Consider the following 8386-nt stretch of genomic DNA (forward strand, 5'->3'; position numbering starts at 1 on the left):
ATTGATCTTTGTGAGTTTGAATCCTCATTGGTGACTAGAGATTTATATATAAAAAAAAAAAAACCAGTGCACACCTTCATGTCCATCTCTTTGTGTGATCGTTTATTTTTCACCTGTCACAGTTTGATGAGGCAACGCAACGCAATCTGCTGTTTTTTCATTCCCAATGTTCACCGTGTCACCAAATTACGCTCCCCTGCGTGTGTACACCTCAACAACGAATACCTTCACCTCACATTGAGTGAAATTTGTTTTATTTGCTCGTTTTTCTCCTCGTTCCACCGTGAAATTTGTATTCGTGAATATTCATCCAGGGCGTTCACCGCACCTTTTATGGGCAGCGTATGGGCGGAGCAAGGCGTTTCCTCATGTGCGATAACTTTTGAGTTGATTGAGATTTATAAACGGAAAAAGGCGTGGGACGTACGTGCACCCTGGTTTATAAATCGTAAAAAAAAAAAAAATTTGTACGCACTTCCTGGTTTTTATCGTACGCTAGCTGAAGTGTGCTTACCTAAGCACACTTTTATAAATGAGGCCCCTGGTGTCACTGCCTTGGTGCTGATGCTGCAGCACACCTTTAGAGATGTGGTAGAGGTTATATTGACGAGTCATCGCTGTACATGCATTTAATCCAGCACCTGCACATTTATTGGAGTTGGCCATGATGGTTTGGATGTTGTGTATTTGCCAAAGTGTTGTTTTTGCAAGAAACAGCATTTAAAAAATCAAATAAAAAAAAGCACAAGTTGAAACGTCGCTTTTAAACACACACATTGCACTCATTAGAGATGTTTTACGTTTTCGTAACACACGTTGGCCCTCATTTATCAACCGTTCGTACATTCACAAGTGACGGGCTTGCGCTCGCCAGCCTGACTCGTTAACTTTTTCTTGACCAAAATGTAAAATAATTGTCTTGATCAAATAGCAAGGATTTACACTTTTAGGCTTTGGATGAGTAAAATTAATTCGAACCATCATAATGTATTGGTTAAGTTAGTTATTGAGAATTGATTTCAAACCTCAGGGCAAGTTCATTCCAATAACAATAAAAACGCTGTTCAGTGCCTCGGTTATTCTCTTCCACAGACCATTTAAAACCAGATCCTTAAATTCCAGTTTTCACATTCCAGAAAAGCACATTTGTTTTTCTTCACCTCAGCTGTGAAGATGCTCATTTTGATCTCGGAAACATTTATTTCCTTGCCAGTGTTTGTTTGATCTAGTGGGCGAGCTTCCAAACCAGGAATATTTGAGGGCTTCGTACGATACAATGTGCACTCAAATTTTCACCCGATTTCAAGCAAGGTTTGATAAATGAGGGTCTTTGTGTGCTGGTTCAATAATGGACTGCTGACTTATCTTGGGTGTGTCACTCAGGAAGCAGTTACTGAAGCATCTTTAACAGAATAAGTATAGGCACTCAACAGAGAAGAGACAACTGGGTTTTTTTTTTTTTACTACATTTCTTGCATTATGCAGGATTCCTCTATGGTGTGATGTTACTGACAAACTGCAGACTTTTTTTTAAAATAGAAATTCACATTTAGTGTAGTTTCATCCCAGATAAAAAGTAAACCAAGGGCTATGCAGAGCTTTTTGTGTGGACCCTATTGAAACCTTAAGGCTGGGATGCTATGCTATTATTATTTTATCAATCAATCAATCAATCTTTATTTGTATAGCGCCAAATCATAACCAATGGTATCTCAAGGCACTTTACAGTAGAGCAGTCTTAAGGACGGACTCTTCATTTTATGGATACACACATATGCATATATACGTATATACACATACATATGTATCCCACACCCAACATGAATTCATCATGGCGGCAAGGAAAACCTTCTGTTAAGCAGCAGGAACCTTGTGTGGATCCCATTCCTATGATGAACAGCCATCCACATTTTGCTGTGTTGGGTGTGTGCAGAGGAGAGGGTGGAGACAGAGCCGCTGAAACTCTGTAACTCCACACTAAGGATCCCACGGACCTGCAAGACAAAAGCCAGAAGGAGTACAGGAGCAAACACACAAGGGAAGAAGCAGACATAGAGGGAGTGTTTGAGAGAGGAATGGGACCCTCTCCGGTCCCTCTCTAGCCTAAATGACCTCTCTCTTAACGCCCTCTCCAACCTCTCTCCAACCGAGCATGCCAGACCCCCCCCCAGGCAGTCTATGCCTATTGCATCTTAATTATGAGTTATGAGCTGGTTCCTAACTAAAAGCTTTACCAAAGAGGAATGTTTTGAGCCTAACCTTAAAGGTAGAGAGGGTGTCTGCCCCCCGAACCGTGGTTGGTAGATGGTTCCAGAGAAGTGGGGCCTGATAACTGAAAGCTCTTCCTCCTATACTACTTTTAGAGACAAATGGAACAACGAGTAGTCCAGCATTTTGAGAGCGTAGTGTTCTGGGGGGATTGTATGGCACTACAAGCTCCTTGAGATAGACTGGTGCCTGTCCATTTAGGGCTTTATAAGTGAGAAGAAGAATCTTGAATTCTATTCTATATTTTATGGGAAGCCAATGCAGAGAGGCTAATACAGGAGTAATGTGATCTCTTCTCCTAGTTTTAGTCAGTACACGTGCTGCAGCATTTTGAACCAGCTGAAGTGTCTTAAGCGACTTGCTCGGGCATCCTGCTAAAAGAGAATTACAATAATCCAGTCTAGAGGTAACAAAAGCATGGACTAGTTTTTTGGCGTCGCCCTGAGACAGGATAGATCTGATTTTAGCAATGTTACGGAGATGAAAGAAGGCAGTTCTTGAAGTTTGTTTTATGTGAGAGTTGAAGGATAAATCCTGATCAAATAGAACCCCAAGGTTTCTAACAGTTGTGCTTCGTGCCAGAGTAATGCCATCTAGGGCAGTTAGGCTAGCATAGGTTTCTCTAAGGTGTCGTGGGCCCAGTACAATGACCTCAGTCTTGTCTGAGTTGAGAAGAAGAAAATTTTGGTCCATCCAGGCCCTAATGTCCTTTAGACAGGCCTCAAGTTTAGATAGCTGATTTGTCTCACCTGGCTTCATTGATACATACAGTTGGGTATCATCAGCATAGCAGTGAAAGTTAACAGAGTATTTTCTCATAACATTACCAAGGGGGATCATATAGATACAGAAGAGGATTGGCCCTAGCACAGAGCCCTGAGGAACCCCGTAGCTTACTTTAGTGTACACAGAAGACTTATTATTCACGTGTACAAACTGGTACCTATCAGATAGGTAGGACTTAAACCAGTTTAGGGCAGTCCCTGTGATTCCAAGTAATTTTAGATATCTTTCTTCAACAACACACCTACATCGAATGATGTTGTCATCATGCATCTCCATAGCTACCTTTGACAATCAGCTGTGGTGGACCTGGATAGCATCTAAAATATTCACTGCATCATGGTTTAAGGCAAGGGGTCACCAACACGGTGCTCGAGGGCACCAGGTAGCCCACAATGGACCATGTGAGGGGCCCTCAGGAGCTCTTGTCACCAATAAACTCCATCTACAATCTGATTTACTTTCCAGGATTCAAACTTGCAAATATAAATACATATACTTAGTCAAATTTAATGATGCTGCAGGTGATAAAGTTTCAGTATTACTGTAAGTTAATCATCCTTAAATGTTTACAAGTGTTGCCGATTTGGTATATGTTATATATATTTCTAAAATATAATTTTTTAAATGCAAGGTGGATTTTTGTAAAAATATGACACATGAAAAAAAAGGTTAAAATTAGCTAGAAAAATAGGAAGATGATCATTTTCTATGAAATGAAACTGAAACAATTGCATAAATTAGGAATAGGAAAATGTTGCATGTTAAAACAAACATTTTCTTCACTTTTCAGTTACTGCTAGCATTCCGTTAAATCTTACCCTCCAATTAAAGTGAAACCATGAACATTTAGTATTTAAGTGCTTTTCTTGTCCTTCAGACTATACAGTACCTATGAAGTAGCTCACAGTTTGAGTAAGGTTGGTGACCCCCGGTTTAAGGTCTAAAGAAATTAATCGGGCATGTCACGTGGTGGGATGTTGAAGAACGCAGATGCAGAAAAAGCAGAAACCTGAAAAAAAAACTAAAGTGACCAACATAAAAGGACGAAGACAAATCAAACCCAGGGATACATTTAAATAACAATCCATCAACTACTTTAAAGAGGGAGGCAAGGTAATGAGGAGATTAGAAACACCTGAATGGAAACAGAAAGTAGCTTAATTACCCTCTCCTCTAACACAGTGGTTCCCAACCAGGGGTACTTCAACACACCTCAGAGGGTACACAGAAACATTTGTCAATTTATTTTTCTAAAATTTTGAGAGAAATTTCTGCTTGCTCACAGACATTTTCCTCATCTGTCAATTATACATTGTGGCACAACTCTTTAGAGTACATTAAAAAAGGTGAAGATCAACACCTAAAATGGTCAAAACATCAGAAAAATATGAGTTAAGCTTTCAGACGAGCCTTCTGACACAAATTAACTAAATGAAGGGGTACTCGCTTTAAGACAGGAAAGATAAGGGGTACATTGGACAAAAAAAGGTTGGGAAACACTACTCTAACACACAGAAGAATGGCAAGAAAAACAGAGAAGAGCCTAAAATCAAATAATTTTATAACAGATTCATATGAGGCAAACAAAAACAAGATGAAGAGGAGGAAAGTCAAAAATAGAACCCCACTGTGGCTAAAACACACACTTTCATAAATAAAGCCAAAAACAACCTATAGACCACCACAGGCCATTACATAACACCAAGAAGAAAAACCTCATCAAACCCTGATGAACAGCCTCAACTAATACTGAGAGAACAGTTGTTTTTTTTTTAAACCACTAAATAGAGTTTAATTTACTTCAGAGATTAGCACACAACCAGCCCAAACCTGCCTGTGCATCTACTGTGTAAACACCCAAGATCAGCTTTAATGTTTCAACAATGATGTACAACATTTATAATACACTAGTGAAATGTGAGATCTTTGTTCCTCTCACTGTGAGTTCAGGAGTTTCCAACTCATACTAAGGTAGTCAGCATATATTCTGGAAAAAAAAAAAAATCCCAATATTACATAATTGTTACTTCCTGTCAAATCACAGAGAAAAGAGAAAGTACTCCTGACTCACATATTCCTCTGAGGCCCCTCTGGCATGTTTTTTTTATTTTAGTGTCTCTTGAACTCAGAGTTAACCTCGTATTGCGTTTGCTCCGGATTCCCAAATTTTCCAATGGAAAACTGAAAATGGAGGCATTAACACCTGCAGACTTTGAGGTTTCCGTGTATTTTCAGATGAGCAGCGGAAACACAAAGCAACACATGTGCCTTAACGTGTGGCATGGACGAAGTTGCTAGCAAAGACATTTTTACTACTGGGATTTTTACCCTCAATAATCTCTAGGATTCACGGAAAATGGCAAATAAAGCTTTAAAAAAAAAAAGTCATTATTTATGAATAATTACTAGTAACCCTGGCAGAATTCATGTACTGTAATTGTACACTTAAAAAAAAAAGTCTTTAGAAATTGTATTTTTCCGTTTTTGGCAATGTATGTAAGTAAGCATCTGAACATGGCTGTACATGATGTGCCATCCAACTCCTCTGAAGCATCTCCGTGTCTGAAGGAGCAGTAAATAGGTACTCAAGAGATTAATCCTGACATTTTCCCCTCACTGAGTTCAGGAGTTTCCATCTCATACTAAGGCAGTCAGCATATGTTATGGAAAAAAAAAATGCCAATATTACATAATTGTTACATCCTGTCAAATCACAGAGAAAACCGAAAGTACTCCTGACTCCGTACTCACACATTCCTCTGAAGCCCCTCTGGCATGTTTTATATTTTAGCGTCTCTTGAACTCAGAGTTAACCTCGTATTGCGTTTGCTCGGGATTTCCAAATTTTCCAATGGAAAACTGAAAATGGAGGTGTGGTAAGGATGACCGGCAGCGGAGGGGACAGACAGACTCGAGAGTAGAAATACGTTTCAAGCTTTTTCTATTTATTTTTCTTCCTTGTCAGGTGCAATATATTTACAGTGAAACCCCCAAAACAGAAAACCAAAAACTTGAGCAAAACAAAAAGAAAAGGGCATTGAGATGCCAGGCTATATTTTTGCAAATCCACCAAACACCCCTATTTACATGAGTTGGGTTAGTCCCTCTGGTTTCCTGAAAATGGAAGTGCTCCTGTGACCATGGTGGTGAGTTAGCTGCTAAACAACAACCCCATAAGCTGGTAGGCCTTTCCCTGCATAAATGCTGAGGTCAGTAACTAACTGTGGTTATAGTGTGAGCGTCACGGCTCACTCCGTGACAGGAGGCATTAACACCTGCAGACTTTGAGGTTTCTGTGTATTTTCAGATGAGCAGCGGAAACACAAAGCAACAAGTGCCTTAACGTGTGGCATGGACGAAGTTGCTAGCAAAGACACTTTTACTACTGGGATTTTTACCCTCAATAATCTCTAGGATTCACGGAAAATGGCAAATAAAGCTTTAAAAAAAAAAAGTAATTATTTATGAATAATTACTAGTAACCCTGGCAGAATTCATGTACTGTAATTGTACACTGAAAAAAAAAAGTCTTTAGAAATTGTATTTTTCCATTTTTGGCAATGTATGTAAGTAAGCATTTGAACATGGCTGTACATGATGTGCCATCCAACTCCTCTGAAGCATCTCCGTGTCTGAAGGAGCAGTAAATAGGTACTCAAGCCATTTTGATTCTGGGGTTTTAATTTTTCTTTCTTTCTTTTAAGTCGTACCACAAGGTATGACTTGTGGTACGACTTAAAATAAATTAAAAGCCCAGAACAGTCAAAATGTCAGGATTAATGGCTTACATACCCATTTACTGCTCCTTGGTAACTGCAAGGAACCAATTTTGAAGCATGCATTCCTTTGAAAGACAGGATAAAGAAGGAAAATAAAACCAGAAATGCGTCCACATATGCCCAGAAAGTACCCTTATAAGTGAAAGTAACCCTGGTAGGAACTATTTCTTGACTTGTTGTGAAACATGAGCACTGCTGCCTTTGAGTGCTTGTGGCCAGATCAACCTATTGATAACCAGAGTTCACATTTTCTGATGGCTACTTCTAGCCAGTAACACAAAGGGCCTAAATTTGCTTGTATCCCAAATAGATTTGGCGTATATGCAAATTACAAAATACAGTTAAGTGTCCTTTACAATTTTTCCATCTTTCTGAGATATATACTGTATTTTCTAGCTTATTTTGTATTAAAATACTCATTTTGAGTTGCTAGTTTTGTTACTTCTCAGAACAGCATGAAAAGCACAGTTAAATGATCACCGAGTGCATCCTAACCCAGATCTTCCCGTAAACGAGCCACACTACAGAACTCACTCACACATGCTGTCACTTAAAGGAGAAAAAGCCAAAACTGGCACAGATTTTGCAGCTGCTTGTTAATAAATGCACCTGTGTGGCATTTTTCATCAGCAAATTTAACCCAGAATTGTCTTCCTGGTAAGACTTTGAGTTCAATCATATATCAACATTTTGAGAAAAACTAACAAGATGAGGTTTGATCGATATCGCCCAGCCCTACTATATACATGTACTTGCATGTTGTTGTGACAAGTACAACAATATATTGAGGTAATCTCTGTCGTGTAACACTTTCAAAAAATCCATTACAATGTGTAACAAAATTCACCAATTTGTGAAAACAAATTCAACACACTATGCACTATTGTGCGTCAATTTTCCACTTTTATTGATCAAAGGTTTATCTCCCACCTCTACACATAAAACATTCATAATATCATTCATTTCACATGGAATCAAGCTGCACTTTTCATATATTCACAATTGAAATCAGTGTAAAAGACATCTGTCTGCAATAGTCAGTGTGAAACTGAGTAATCATCAGCTTCACCTCAGCCTCCCTGGTTCATGTTCCGTAACTGATAAATAAATAGATGTTGCAGCAGAAGAAGGGGGTGTGGGGGAGGCACCTCAGTGCTCTTGTGCTTGGTTTAATGGAAAACAGCAACAAATATCCAGAACCAGTGACTCAACTCGTCTCATGTCACATTTGGTCCCTAACCCCAGCTACAGAATTAAAGGAGACGGGTCCAAGATTAATTTCTGCGAATAATGTCAGCTGAGCATCTAAACATCAAATCAGCAATCAGGTAGAGAGAGGTTGTTGTTCTTAGTTAATTGTTCTTTTGGAACAAATATCACAGCACACCCTCAAACACCCAATAGAGTCCATACCGCCATGTGTCCAGACTATATTGCCAAATCTATGTAGTTTTCACAATGTTGTGCAAGCCTGCAATGTTTATTTAGAAAACTGCACTGGTTGTAGTTTATTTGAATGTTCACCTGCACTACTCATCAATGCACTACTGCAC

The sequence above is a fragment of the Gouania willdenowi genome, chromosome 9 (assembly GCF_900634775.1).
Source record: "Gouania willdenowi chromosome 9, fGouWil2.1, whole genome shotgun sequence".
Taxonomy (NCBI): domain Eukaryota; kingdom Metazoa; phylum Chordata; class Actinopteri; order Blenniiformes; family Gobiesocidae; genus Gouania; species Gouania willdenowi.